Source organism: Felis catus, chromosome D1 (assembly GCF_018350175.1).
Source record: "Felis catus isolate Fca126 chromosome D1, F.catus_Fca126_mat1.0, whole genome shotgun sequence".
Classification (NCBI taxonomy): Eukaryota; Metazoa; Chordata; class Mammalia; order Carnivora; family Felidae; genus Felis; species Felis catus.
Window position 1 is genome coordinate 91,965,339 of NC_058377.1, and position 14,513 is coordinate 91,979,851.

Genomic DNA, 14,513 nt, shown 5'->3' on the forward strand with positions numbered 1-14,513 from the left:
GACAATGGCTCTGGGAAGCGCCATCTCCCTCACCCATCCCCCAGCCAAAATCCCAAAGGGAACCAGTTTCCATCAGGAACTTGCTTGCACTGTAAACACCCAACGCTGTGCTTCTGTGGATCCATCCCTCCGATGGGTCTGCCTCCCTCCCGGTGCCACAGGGCCCCTCCCAAAGTGGACCACGGAAGGCAAAGTGAGCTGAGTCTGCCCCTCCCGCCCCTGTGCACCTTGCGGATCCACCCCAACTCATACACCAGGTCCTATCGAAGCAGCACCACAAGCCTGGAAGTGTGCAAGTACCCCAGACAGGGGCCACACCACTCCACAGTGAGTCCTGCCCCTGGGAGAGGGGAAGATAAGGTACACACCTGTCTGACTGTGGCCCCAGCGGTGGGCTTTGGGCAGACATGAGGCCTGACTGCGGCCCCGCCCACCAACGCAAGTTACTCCAGAAAGCACAGAGGAAGAGCCCTGCAGTTCCGTGCCACTCCAGGGACTGTCCAAAATGATGAAATGGAGGAATTTTCCTCAAAAGAAACTCCAGGAAGTAGAGACAGCTAATGAACTGATCAAAAATAATTTAAGCAATGTAACAGAAAATGAATTTAAAATAATAGTCATAAAATTAATCACTGGGCTTGAAAAAAGTATAGAGGACAGCAGAGAATCTATTACTACAGAGATCAAGGGACTAAGAAACAGTCGGGAGGAGCTAAAAACTGCTATAAATGAGCTGCAAAATAAAATGAAAGTGACCACAGCTCAGATTGAAGAGGCAGAGGTGAGAATAGGTGAATTAGAAGATAAAATTATGGAAAAAGAGGAAGCTGAGAAAAAGAGAGATAACAAAATCCAGGAGTATGAGGGGAGAATTAGAGAACTAAGTGACACAATTAAACATAATAACATACGCATAATTGGGATTCCAGAGGAGGAAGAGAGAGCGAAAGATGCTGAAGGTGTACTTGAAGAAATCATAGTTGAGAACTTCCCTGATTTGGGGAAGGAAAAAGGCATTGAAATCCAAGAGGCACAGAAAACTCCCTTCAGACATAACTTGAATTGATCTTCTGCATGACATATCATAGTCAAACTGGCAAAATACAAGGATAAAGAGATAATTCTGAAAGCAGCTATGGATAAACATGCTCTAACATATAAAGGGATATAAAGGGAGACCTATAAGACTCATGATGGATTTATCTACTGAAACTTGGCAGGCCAGAAAGGAATGGCAGGAATCTTCAATGTGAACAGAAAACATATGCAGCCGAGAATCCTTTAACCAGCAAGTCTGTCATTTAGAATAGAAGGAGAGATAAAGGTCTTCACAAACAAAAACTGAAGGAATTTGTCACCACTAAACCAGCCCTACAAGAGATCCTAAGGGGGATCCTATGAGACAAAGTACCAGAGACATCACTACAAGCATGAAACCTACAGACATCACAATGACTCTAAACCCATATCTTTCTATAATAACACTGAATGTAAATGCACTAAATGCTCCAACCAATAGACATAGGGTATCAGAATGGATAAAAAAAACAAGACTCATCTATTTGCTGTCTACAAGAGACTCATTTTAGACCTGAGGACACCTTTAGATTGAGAGTGAGGGGATGGAGAACTATTTATCATGCTACTGGAAGTCAAAAGAAAGGCGGAGTAGCCATACTTATATCAGACAAACTAGACTTTAAATTAAAGGCTGTAACAAGAGATGAAGAAGGACATTATATAATAGTTACAGGGTCTATCCATCAGGAAGAGCTAACAATTATAAATGTCTATGTGCCGAATACAGGAGCCCCCAAATATATAAAACAATTAATCACAAACATTAGCAACCTTATTGATAAGAATGTGGTAATTGCAGGGGACTTTAACACTCCACTTAAAACAATGGATAGATCATCTAGACACAGGATCAATAAAGAAACAAGGGCCCTGAATGATACATTGGATCAGATGGACTTGACAGATATATTTAGAACTCTGCATCCCAAAGCAACAGAATATACTTTCTTCTCGAGTGCACACAGAACATTCTCCAAGATAGATCACATACTGGGTCACAAAACAGCCCTTCATAAATATACAAGAATTGAAATCATACCATGCATCCTTTCACACCACAATGCTATGAAGCTTGAAATCAACCACAGGAAAAAGTCTGGAAAACCTCCAAAAGCATGAAGGTTAAAGAACACCCTACTAAGGAATGAATGGGTCAACCAGGCAATTAGAGAAGAAACTAAGAAATATATGGAAACAAATGAAAATGAAAATACAACAATCCAAATGCTTTGGGATGCAGCAAAGGCAGTCCTGAGAGGAAAATGCATTGCAATCCAGGCCTATCTCAAGAAACAAGAAAAATCCCAAATACAAAATCTAACAGCACACCTAAAGGAACTAGAAGCAGAACAGCAAAGACACCCCAAACCCAGCAGAAGAAGAGAAATAATAAAGATCAGAGCAGAAATAAACAATATAGAATCTAAAAAAACTATAGAGCAGATCAACGAAACCAAGAGTTGGTTTTTTGAAAAAATAAACAAAATTGATAAACCTCTAGCCAGGCTTCTCAAAAAGAAAAGGGAGATGACCCAAATAGAGAAAATCATGAATGAAAATGGAATTATTACAACCAATCACTCAGAAATACAAGCAATTATCAGGGAATAGTATGAAAAATCATATGCCAACAAACTGGACAACCTGGAAGAAATGGACAAATTCCTAAACACCCACACACTTCCAAAACTCAAACAGGAGGAAATAGAAAGCTTGAACAGACCCATAACCAGTGAAGAAATTGAATCAGTTATCAAAAATCTCCCAACAAATAAGAGTCCAGGATCAGATTGCTTCCCTGGGAAATTTTACCAGACATTTAAAGCAGAGATAATATCTATCCTTCTCAAGCTATTCCCAAAAATAGAAAGGGAAGTAAAACTTCTAGACTCATTCTAAGAAGCCAGCATTATTTTGATTCCAAAACCAGACAGAGACCCAGTAAAAAAAGGGAACTACAGGCCAATATCCCTGATTAATATGGATGCAAAAATTCTCAATAAGATATTAGCAAATCGAATTCAACAGCATATAAAAAGAATTATTCACCATGATCAAGTGGGATTCATTCCTGGGATGCAGAGCTGGTTCAACATTTGCAAGTCAATCAACGTGATACATCACATTAATAAGAGAAAAGATAAGAACCATATGATCCTGTCAATCGATGTAGAAAAAGCAGTTGACAAAATTCAGCATCCTTTCTTAATAAAAACCCTCAAGAAAGTCGGAGACAAGGAACATACTTAAACATCATAAAAGCCATTTATGAAAAGCCCACAGCTAAAATCATCCTCAATGGGGAAAAACTGAGAGCTTTCTCCCTGAGATCAGGAACACAACAGGGATGTCCCCTCTCACAGCTGTTGTTTAACATAGTGTTAGAAGTTCTAGCATCAGCAATCAGACAAAAAAGGAAATCAAAGGCATCAAAATTGGCAAAGATGAAGTTAAGCTTTCACTTTTTGCAGATGACATGATACTATACATGGAAATCCGATAGACTGCACCAAAAGTCTGGTACAACTGATACATGAATTCAGCAAAGTCGCAGGATACAAAATCAATGTATAGAAATCAGTTGCATTCTTATACACTAATAATGAAGCAACAGAAAGACAAATAAAGAAACTGATCCCATTCACAATTGCACCAAGAAGCATAAATACCTAGGAATAAACCTAACAAAAGATGTAAAAGGTCTGTATGCTGAAAACTATAGAAGTCTTATGAAGGAAATTGAAGAAGATATATAGAAATGGAAAAACATTCCATGCTCACGGATTAGAAGAATAAATATTGTTAAAATGTCAATACTACTCAAAGCTATCTACACATTCAATGCAATCCCAATCAAAATTGCACCAGCATTCTTCTTGAAGCTGGAACAAGCAATCCTAAAATTTGTATGGAACCACAAAAGACCCCAAATAGCCAAAGTAATATTGAAGAAGAAAACAGAAGTGGGAGGCATCACAATCTCAGACTTTACCCTCTACTACAAAGCTGTAATCATCAAGACAGCATGGTATTGGCACAAAAAAAGACACACAGACCAATGGAATAGAATAGAGACTCCAGAATTGCACCCACAAATGTATGGCCAACTAATCTCTGACAAAGCAGGAAAGAATATCCAATGGAAAAAAGACAGTCTCTTTAACAAATGGTGCTGAGAGAACCGGACAGCAACATGCAGAAGGATGAAACTAGACCACTTTCTTACACCATTCACAAAAACAAACTCAAAATGGATGAAGGACCTGAATGTGAGACAGGAAATCATCAAAACACTAGAGGAGAAAGCAGGAAAAAATCTCTCTGACCTCAGTGGCAGCAATTTCTTACTTGACACATCCCCCAAGGCAAGGGAATTAAAAGCAAAAATGAACTATTGGGACCTCATGAAGATAAAAACCTTCTGCACAGCAAAGGAAACAATCAACAAAACTAAAAGGCAACCAACAGAATGAGAAAAGATATTTGCAAATGACATATCAGACAAAGGGCTAGTATCCAAAATCTATAAAGAGCTCACCAAACTCCCCACCCGAAAAACAAATAATCCATTGAAGAAATGGGCAGAAAACATGAATAGACACTTCTCTAAAGAAGACATCCAGATGGCCAACAGGCACATGAAAAGATGCTCAACGTCGCTCCTCATCAGGGAAATACAAATCAAAACCACACTCAGATATCACCTCACGCCAGTCAGAGTGGCCAAAATGAACAAATCAGGAGACTATAGATGCTGGAGAGGATGTGGAGAAACGGGAACCCTCTTGCACTGTTGGTGGGAATGCAAACTGGTGCAGCCACTCTGGAAAACTGTGGAGTTTCCTCAAAAAATTAAAAATAGACCTACCCTATGACCCAGCAATAGCACTGCTAGGAATTTACCCAAGGGATACAGGAGTGCTGATGCATAGGGGCACTTGTACCCCAATGTTTATAGCAGCACTCTCAACAACAGCCAAATTATGGAAAAAGTAAATGTCCATCAACTAACGAATGGATAAAGAAATTGTGGTTTATATACACAATGGAATACTACGTGGCAATGAGAAAGAATGAAGTATGGCCTTTTGTAGCAACGTGGATAGAACTGGAGAGTGTTATGCTAAGTGAAATAAGCCATACAGAGAAAGACATATACCATATGTTTTCACTCTTAGGTGGATCCTGAGAAACTTAACAGAAGTCCATGGGGGAGGGGAAGGAAAAAAAAAAGGTTAGAGAGGGAGAGATCCAGAGCATAAGAGACTCTTAAAAACTGAGAACAAACTGAGGGTTGATGGGGGTGGGAGGGAGAGGTGGGTGGGTGATGAGTATTGAGGAGGGCACCTTTTGGGATGAGCACTGGGTGTTGTATGGAAACCAATTTGACAATAAATTTCATATCAAAAAAAAAGGATTTCCAAGATATTTGAGAAGAGAGGCTACTAAATTCAGATTATTTTGGGGGTGCTTGGGTGACTAAGTTGGTTAAGCATCCAACTTCAGCTCAGGTCATTATCTCACAGCTCATGGGTTCAAGCCCCACGTCAGGCTCTGTGAGGACATCTTGGAGGCTGGAGTCTGCTTCGGATTATCTGCCTCCTTCTCTGTCCCTCCCCTGTTCATATTCTGTCTCTCTCTTGCACTTTTGAAAATAAATAAACTTCAAAAAAATTCAAACAAAAAGATTTTGTTTTCCACTAAGGGCCAGAAGACCATATTTGCCTTTTGAATATATTTTTTTTTACGAAAGGAAGATGTCTTTGTATTCTCTGGCTGGCTGTTTAACTGGATCACCTCTTCCTCCAACCCTTTTCCCTCCTTTAAAAAATCAATTATTGGATCAGGGTTCCAACCTTGTGACCTCATTTAACCTTAATTACTTCCTTAGAGGCTCCACTGCCCAATTCAGCCACACTGGGAATTAGAGATTCAACAAATGAACACAAGGGGACACACATATTTAGCTTATAACATGTGAGTTAGACTCAAATTGTGTCTGATGGGATTGAGTGTCTTGAAAAAGAATATTGAAAACATTCAGTGTTCTTATGCACACTTTTCTCCAATAAGTACTAGAAATACCAGTGGTCGTAAATACATGTCACAAGTGTAGTAAGTGCAGTGTGTGATTTTTGTTGGCTCTTCTGCAAAATTGGCAGAAGAATTTTTGTAATCCAGCTATCTCTTGTTTTTCTGGTACGTTTCTCCCACCTACTTTTTAAATAGCTCACTTGTAGGAAGGTTACTTGGTATTCGTGTCCATGTCAAGCAATGGAACCCTTGTTTCAAAAGATCCTGTGGCCTAGCCTTTTGGATTTAGAAAGCACTTGTTCCATATTTGCCCGGAAAAACTAACAGAAGGAGACTTCAAGTATGTGAGAGACGAGTGTCTCCTAGAGCTGTGTACTCTGGCATTTTAGCTAGAGTAAAAATCAATCAATTTAAAAGTTTCTAAAAATGTGAATATTTTGTATTAACAAGTAAGTATCATTATTTATAAATGTACTATTTTTCTTTTTTATTAAAGTTAAATATATGTACAGAAGAGTACCCTGGTGGAAAACTCTTCAAGTTTTCATAAACAAGAACATACTTCTTTAGAGCTGCAAAAGCCTTCCTCATGTTTCCTTCCAATCACTATACATCTAGCACCATTAAGGCATCAATTTCTCCTCTTTAAAAAAAAAAAATTTTAAATGAGAGAGAGAGAGAGGGAGAGAGGGGAAGGGAGAGAGGGAGGAGGGGCAGAGAGAAAGAGAGAGAGAAACACAGAATCTGAAGCAGGCTCCAGGCTCTGAACTGTCAACACAGTGCCCAACACAGGGCTGGAACTCACAAATTGCGAGGTCATGACTTGAGCCAAAGTCGGATGTTGAACTGACTGAACCATCCAGGCACCCCAAGGTTTTGGTTTCTAGACAGATGAATTAGTCTGTTTTTATACCTTATATTAATGGCATTGGAGAACATGTACTCTATCAAGTCTGGTTTCTTTCAGGCAATACTTCTGAGATTCACTGATAGCATTGTGTGTTGTAAATAATCCATTCATACTGTTGAATTCCATTGTACAAATAGCTCTTCAACCATGACTGTCATTAGGCTTTTTCCAAATGTGGGCTATAAAATCATCCTAAAACATGTCTTTTGGTGAAATTGGGTAGGGTAGAGTCCATGCTTTTGGAAATGCATATATTCATATTTAGAAGATGCTGTTTGAACACTTTTCCAGAAGAATTTTACCAAACAGTATTCCCTCTAGGAGAGTAGTAGAATTCTGGTTTCTCACTATAATTGTAACTTCTCATACCTGTCATTGTTGAGCACTTATAACAGTTACTGTGCAGTGAGTGGGCAATTTGCATAGATTATCAATAATCCTCATAACAACCTTGCAAAGTAGAACGCAATTTTCAACTGGCAGATGAAGAAACTTATGTCAATAATGTTAATAGTTTTCTCAAGGTCAAATAGCTGATAATATCTGTGCAAGGACTCAAACTGAGGTCTGCCTGACCATATTGTTTCATAATCTTTACATTATCATAATCCTATTAGCGAATTTAACAAGATAATGTCTGTGACAACCATCTGTAAACCTTAAAATTCAATCACTGTTGTTGCTTCCATTTTTATAATTTCTTACATATTTTTTATTATTATCTTCCTAGCAACCTTGCGAGACACGTATTCTCTCTATTTTACAAATGAGGAAAATGAGATTCTGGAAAGTTAAGTAACATTTATGAATTCATATTGAATGGCATCTCTGGGAGGTCAGGGTACACAGAGTATGGAAAGTGAGTCGAGGACAGGGGCTCTTGTACTCACTATTGCATCCCTAGTACGAAGAAGAGTGTCTGGCACTAAGAAAGCCCTTAATCAATATTTGATGAATGTTGAATAACTGCATAATAGATGAGCCAAAAAGAGATTATATAAATATGTTACTCTAACTAGCAAGTATATAGACAGGCACCTGAACCTCAGTGGTCTGTCTGAAATAATCATTTGTGGGGGAAGAAATGTCCCTCCTGGAGGAAGTATATATTAATTGTATCATCAAGTTTCTCACTAAGTAGAGCTGTTTTCAAAACCAAATAAAAGCACTTGCTTTCTGTAAGAAATGTGCGTCATGAAGTCAAAGACATAGTTGAATCTAACACTACAACTTAATCACCTGGGAAAGTTCTCTTATCACCCCGTGAAATATCTTCTAAGTGCCTTACAGGGACTAAAGAACATACCATGTGCTGGGGATAATTGATGGAAAAGGAAGACATATTCCTTGTCTTTATAGACTTAATTATAGTTACATAAATTCCTTGGGCCTCACTTCCCTAATCTAAAAATTGAAATGATATTATCTGACATTATAATAACACTGTTAGAGCATTTTGACCGAATCAGATAGTACATCTATAAGATAAAACATGGACAGCTGCTATTTTGTAATAGAATGATCAATATTATGACTAGTTTTGATGTAACATAGTGAGCATCAAAAATGGAATCACAAAGGACAATGTTTTAGGTGTAGCATTACATTTCCATTTTGTTTTATGGCCCTAGCATCTCTAAAGAGAATTCATTCATTGATCCCGCTTTCATTTACTGGAAAACACAATTACTTTTTACCAATGAAAACTCCAAGTGTTTTCTTTGTTGGTTTATCTAATTACTTATTTATTTTATTTTACAAGAGAGCCTGGTTATCTGTGGAATAAAATGCCATCCTCTGGCACTATCAGAATACAAATACATGCCCCTTACATGCACCCCATCTAAAATGATTATTTGGTAATGCCCCACTTTCTTTATCAAGTAGTTATCAATTATCCTCATTGTGATTCCTTTTTGTGTGGTCTTTTTTGCTTTTACATGCATCAGGGAGGCTTCCAAACAAGGGTTTTCTCATGGAGAACTTTTAGGCCACTAGGGGGGATATCATTTTTTCCCACCTGTGTGGGAGTGCGGGTTCTCAGGCAGCAGATAGCAGAGGAGGGAAGCACACCTTCATGTGGAGTCCCTGCGGAGTCCTGTCCTCTTCACTGAGCTCCCAGGCCCAGGAAATATCTACTTTGGCCCTTCCTTCAGTCCTGCCATTTAGAAATTCGTCTGCTCAGAACACATCAATGATTTCTAGGGCACGGCATAGCTGTGCTCCACTAGCAAGAATTTTGTTACCAGACTGCCATCAATATGAACACATAATACCCCCATTCATTCATCATTCATTTAGTGGAGGTATTGTTTTTGCCAGACTTTATGCTAATATTGGCATTAGAAAAATAAATATGGCATAGTCCATTGCCTCTAAGACCACAAAACATCTTGTGCCTATTGGTATTACCAAGAGACACCTGTGTAATTTTATGGATGAGTTCTGAAAAGCCGTCTTAATGCAATCTTCGATTTCTTAACCTCCTAAAGGCACTAATCAGAGCATTTCTCTTTCTGAAGGAAAATGTTTTTAGATTTGTTTTCAGTTCCCTTAACTGATTTACTGCCCATTTTCAATCTGTTTCAAATGACCTTATTTTACCTTGAAACCCTCTGCTTGGTCCACTTTCTCAATTGTGCTATTCTTTTTTCTTAATGTTTTCTTTACAACATGTTGCACTTGTGGGGATCACAAAGAAATTACTGAATTATTGTCCATTAAAGCTTTATTTCAATTTTCCTGATACTTTTCCATTTAAGGTTAGCATTATCATGGTCAGGATTGTAAAAACAATAATTTAAGGTCACTATGCCAGCAGGTGCCATTTTCTTTCTTTTTTTTTTCTCCTGCTCATGAAATTTTTTATTAAGTTTTTAAATTCCAGTTTAGTGAACATACAGTGTTGTATTAGTTTCAGGTATACAATATAGTGATTCAACAACTCTGTACATCACCCAGTATGCATCATAATAAGTGCACTTAAAAAAATTTTTTTAATGTTTATTCATTTTTGAGAGAGTGAGAGCTCATGAATGGGGTAGGGGCAGAGAGAGAGGGAGACACAGATCCAAAGCATGCTCTAGGCACAGAGTCTGACATGGGGCTTGAACCCATGACCCATGAGATCATGACCTGAGTGGAATTTGGACACTTAACTGACTGAGCCACCCAGGTGCCCTGAGAGCCCAGGTGCTCTCAATCCCCATCACCGATTTCATTTATCCCTCCACCCACCTCCCCTCTGGTAGCCATCAGTTTGTTCTCTCCTATTAAGAGTCTGTTTTTTGGTTTGTCTCTTTCCTTTTCTTTCTTTGTTCATTTGTTTCGTATCTTAAATTCCACCCATGGATTTTTATTGATACCTTTTATTCAATAACAAGAATTACAGCACATAAACCATAAAAATCCATTCCATGCATTAAAACATATTTGTATAAAACTGTTTTCTTAAACTGTTATTTTTTATAAATATACAAGTCTCCAAGTCATTCAGTGTTTATTATGAGTAAATAATAATAAAACCCTTTACCATTTTCAAAGCATATATGAAAATATTACTTTGTATAATCACTCTGAGATGCTCACAGTGTAAGTTCTGAGCTTACACATAAAGAGACAGAAAATAAAGAGGTCAGAAATTTTAAGTACTTTTTCTTTCTTTAAAAAAATTTTTTTAATGGGGCGCCTGGGTGGCGGAGTCGGTTAAGCGTCCGACTTCAGCCAGGTCACGATCTCGCGGTCCGGGAATTCGAGCCCTGCGTCAGGCTCTGGGCTGATGGCTCAGAGCCTGGAGCCTGTTTCCGATTCTGTGTCTCCCTCTCTCTCTGCCCCTCCCCCGTTCATGCTCTGTCTCTCTCTGTCCTATAAATAAATAAACGTTGAAAAAAAATTTAAAAAAAATTTTCATGTTTATTTTTGAGAGAGAGAGAGAGAGAGAGGCAAAATGTGAGGAGGGGAGGGGCAGAGAGAGAGGGAGACACAGAATCTGAAGCAGGCTTCTGGTCCAAGTTGTCAGCACAGAACCCGACACGGGTCTTGAACTCAGAGACTGTGAGATATGACCTGAGCAGAAGTCAGATGCTTAACTGACTGGGCCACCCAGGTGCCCCTAAATACTTCTTCTGATACTATAGTTATTACTGGTCCTGAAACCCTGTCTTTTAACTCCACATTTAGTGTAGTTTCTATTAGACTAAAAGATATAGGAGTATGAAGACAATTTGTGTGTGTGTGTGTGTGTGTGTGTGTGTGTTTTGCTAATATTTACCTAACTCCTATCTCAATAACCATGACATAGAAATATGTTCATTACTGTTTGTCTCACCTTTTGTTTTTTAGCCCTGTGCCTGTGAAAGAGACCCTCTTGGTGTTCAGGTAACATTAGGGAACTTTCTGTACATAAATTTTATTATTTGACTTGGGATGGAGTAATTAAATGATGGCTAACCATCACTGTGGTCAATTGTATCTTCTTTAGTGTCTTGTGCATATTGTGAAGTGTCTAACTTGAAACTAGGAAATACATATCCCTATTAGTGGTTAAAGTGCAGCAACCCAAAATCGGTATTAAATCTCTTGAATCTACTCAAGGTATGAGATCACTAGATCCAGCCCAATGATGATCCAAGCAGCTGAACAGCAATAGTTTTATCTTCAATTCATCAAAAACACAGTTACTTATTCAGTGTCAGTATAGGAAAATGTGTGAAATAGTTGTTTTTTAATTCACACATACACTAGCATTCTTTTTTTTTAATGGAAATATAGTTGACATACAGTATTACATTAGTTTCAGGTGTACAACATAGTGATTCGACAAGTTTATGTGTTATTGTGTATGTAATAGTTTTGAGTGAATTTTTTCACATAAGGATTAAAGTTTTCACATAAGGATTAAGAAATTTTAAAAACTTAGCAAAAATGTTATACAGAAATGTGTTTTTTTTTTTGTAATGTATGTGGAGAAAAAGTTATATAGGTGTGTAAATGGTTTTGTCTGTACATGTGATGTTTTCATTCATCTTAGTGTCAGGATACCTTTTGAGAGAAAATCTTTTAACAATTGTGTTGGAACAGAAATTTTGTTGGAACAAAATTGTCAAGCACCTAAACTGAGATTAATTAGTAGAACTAATATGCCTCTTGGACTCTATTTCATTGTTTACTGTAGAACTCACCAAAAACAAATTTTAGAAAGAATAAATCATAAAATGAATAGGCAAAAATACCTAACTAAGTTCATTTTTTAATTTTGGTCATATGATTTTCATTAGTAATTTCCAAGAAGTAAGTGCAGAGGCTATACTAAGTTGTAGAAAAAAATAACCTTGCCTACTTAGTTTAGTATGGGCCAGAATGTCTAACACAGTAGCCAAGAAGTCTTCTAGTGAAGTTGGGAAGAACCTGACTCCCAGCTAAACTAGCTCATGATTGAAATTGGAATGCTTGAGAAAATTCAAGGGGTCTGGCTATGATTCCCTTTGAATTTAGAAAATCATTGGGAACATAGCCATGAAGCTCAGAGAAAGTTTAGTCATCCAATTTATGCACTAGGCTCATTTTGTGATTATGTATGAGTATCCATCCAACATTCCAGAAATAATATTTGGATTTTATTTCTAAATTTTGTGTCATTTGCACTGCTTTACTTTTGACCAGAACATTTCTATACGGGAGATCAGCTAATGTAAGTCACCATCCTCTCACTTGGAGATGACATTACAAGAGTATCTCCATATTAGCTAGCTTGGTTCCAGTCCCCTTGGCAGGAGGAGGACATGAGGGCATATGCTACATCGGGAGAATATGCTACGTCTGCCATTTTTACTCTCTTCTCCACAAATTTCCTGGCAAGAGAAATACTACAAGGGAGGAGGAAGAGAAAAAATTCATTGCACAGAATTTTTCTCCTTGCAGTCTCACACAGTGAAACAAAATATATGTGCACAATCTCTTATTCTTGCAGAAATAAAGATTCATTAGGTGAGAAATAGTCAACACATTCTTGGAAATTTCTTGGCAACTCTTAGGGAGGTGAGACAAAAGAAATAAAGATCAAAATTGAAATATTGAGCAAGGTGGTAAAGGATGGTAAATAAATCAACAGCTAAGCCATATCTGTGAAAAATTAGCTTTTCCTCTCATTGAACCAGCTATTGACAGAAGTTCTCAGGAATCTTCACACACACAAAAATCATTAAATGCAAAATCCTAGTTAGATTGAAGAAAAACTGTTTGCAAATTAATGCTACTATAGAGGCCCAGAGACCTTAATAAAATCAGACCAAAAAAATGAATTTGTGTTATCAAGGGACTTGGATCATGTTCCAAAAGTACTGGACCTATGTCAAGGTCAGTCTCCATGATTGTTGGAGAATGGGTTGTGCTAACCTAATAGGTACAGCCTTGGGGAAACTCTAGAATCTGCAGAGGATGACCCCAGTCATTTATTCTGTTTTATTTCCATAGCTCTCAGTTATTGAGACATTTTTTGCCCCCCTCCCCCCCCCCCCCGACTTAGGACCAGAATATCCTTGTACTCATTTTTGCCCATTCACTCTTGGGCACATCCAGGCTGATGGATATATTCCACTTCTTAGCTTTCTTACTCATTCTAAAACTAGTCAGATAGCATCCTCCCAAGTTTTTCCTAGTTTAGGGAGGCAAACTATAAGAAACTTTTAAATACAGAGAACTAACTGAGGGTGGAAGAGAGTGGGGGAAGGGGGGAATGGATGATGGGCATTGAGGAGGGCACTTGTTGGAATGAGCTCTGAGTGTCATATATAAGTGATGAATCATGAGAATCTACTCCCGAAGCCAAGAGCACACTGTATACACTGTGTACATTTATATAAATATAAATTATGTATTATATATACATATATATATATATATATATAAATTAAAGTATTTATTCCTGCTTTACATTTAAAAGAAATAAAAAAAATACATGAGCCTTCCAGATGTGTGATGAAGCCAAAAGCATTGTTTTTGGATTGCCACAAAATTTTCCAGAAAACTAAATGGACCATATAGGATACTAAGCAACAACAAACAACATGAAAATGACGCTCTCAATCAAACTTGATGGCAGGAAATCCTGATGAACTTTACAATGTGGGTGATATGTCCATTCTGAGATCAGGAGTCCTCTAGTAGGGATCAGAGGGAAGTGAAAAGAGGTTCTTGAAGGACCCTACAAACTAAAAAAAAAATAGAACAGATACTCCATCCCCAAAGAAAGGGATGTTTCTACCTATTATGAGTAGAACATCGGTGGGTGGCCTGAAAGTCAATCAGTGAAATTGAGAAAACCTCTTACAGATTCTAAATTGCTAATGAGTATGAACACAATACAATTAAAAAACAGACAACAACAACAAAAACAACCCTGTGCATGGGTGTATGAGAATACATAGGTATAAGTTCTTATGACCCTCTGAAGTATCCATTAGATACTTTTAAAGTGACAGAGCCTACTCAT